The 626-nt window shown below is 61.3% G+C and overlaps 1 non-coding gene across 1 annotated transcript; it reads right to left on the minus strand.

The window, feature by feature from the left end:
- MIR9811 (microRNA 9811) lies at nt 535-626 on the minus strand. The gene has a single exon (NR_128496.1). It is a non-coding gene; the product is annotated as a microRNA 9811 (primary transcript).

Below are 626 nucleotides of genomic sequence, written 5' to 3' on the forward strand. Positions count from 1 at the left end.
TCCAGAAGAGACAGAAAAAAGATGGGTAATTAGTTCCAGTTCCTAGACGGCAGCGCTCATCAGAGACCATCAAGTTAGATGCGGAGTTGAGATCCAAATTCCTGTTCTTTCCACTACACATGTACTCCCTTCCCCCGCACACACACACTTTCTAGCTTCATTTTAACTCCCCAAAACTTCAAGGAGCTTGGGGGAGAGAAGGCTCCTAAGGTCACAGACTGCCAAAACTAAAGAGGCAAGTCAGGAGTGACTTCTATTCCTGGGGCCCAACCTAACTTTCAAAACAGCAAAGTGAAATCTCAGAGCCAGTGCAGGTAAGACCCCCTGGTCTCCCAGGCGCCGCGGGCTCCTCCCAGCCCTGAGGCTAAAGACAAGCCTCTGCACCTGTGCAGCCCCCGCCCCGCCCGGGGCTCACCGCGGCCCGGGAGGCGTCCCGAGACCCCGGCTGCCCCTTCCCCCAGGCACAGGACGCACGCAGAGGGTCCCCCCGCCCCGCCCCGCCCGGCGGCTCCCGAGGGAGGAGGCCCAGAAACCGCAGCCCTGGCCCCCGCCCGGCCGCACCAGTGCCAGTTGTTCACGTTGGTCCCGTCCTCCCGCTCCTCCACGATCCAGCGCGGGTCCCCCTG

Source organism: Sus scrofa, chromosome 3 (genome assembly GCF_000003025.6).
Source record: "Sus scrofa isolate TJ Tabasco breed Duroc chromosome 3, Sscrofa11.1, whole genome shotgun sequence".
Taxonomy (NCBI): Eukaryota; Metazoa; Chordata; class Mammalia; order Artiodactyla; family Suidae; genus Sus; species Sus scrofa.